Source organism: Corvus brachyrhynchos, unplaced genomic scaffold (genome assembly GCF_000691975.1).
Source record: "Corvus brachyrhynchos isolate BGI_N302 unplaced genomic scaffold, ASM69197v1 scaffold748, whole genome shotgun sequence".
Taxonomy (NCBI): Eukaryota; Metazoa; Chordata; class Aves; order Passeriformes; family Corvidae; genus Corvus; species Corvus brachyrhynchos.
Window position 1 is genome coordinate 28069 of NW_008239545.1, and position 382 is coordinate 28450.

Sequence of the window (382 nt, forward strand, 5' to 3'; positions counted from 1 at the left end):
CAAGTATAGCAGCATTTTGATGAAAAATGAGTGGCTGATTTTTGCTTGGGAAAAGCGATCAGGCACTACTTGCGCAGGTAGCGTAAGTAAATCTGCTTGGCAGTTTCCTTCTGCAATGAAACCAGGTAAGGTAGTGTGAGATCTAACATGCATTACAAAATATGATTCTTGTCTGTTATCTAAGAGAAAAACAAGTTGTTGAAACCAATAAAACAAATCTGCGTTAGGCACATCTTTCAACACAGCAGCTTCAGCTCTTTCCACAAGTCCTGCAACATAAGCAGAATCAGTTATTAGGTTAAAAGGAATAGACCAGCGTTCAAAGGCTCGTACAATGGCCGCTAATTCAGCAATTTGAGGAGACCCTGAAAAAGGGGTGACA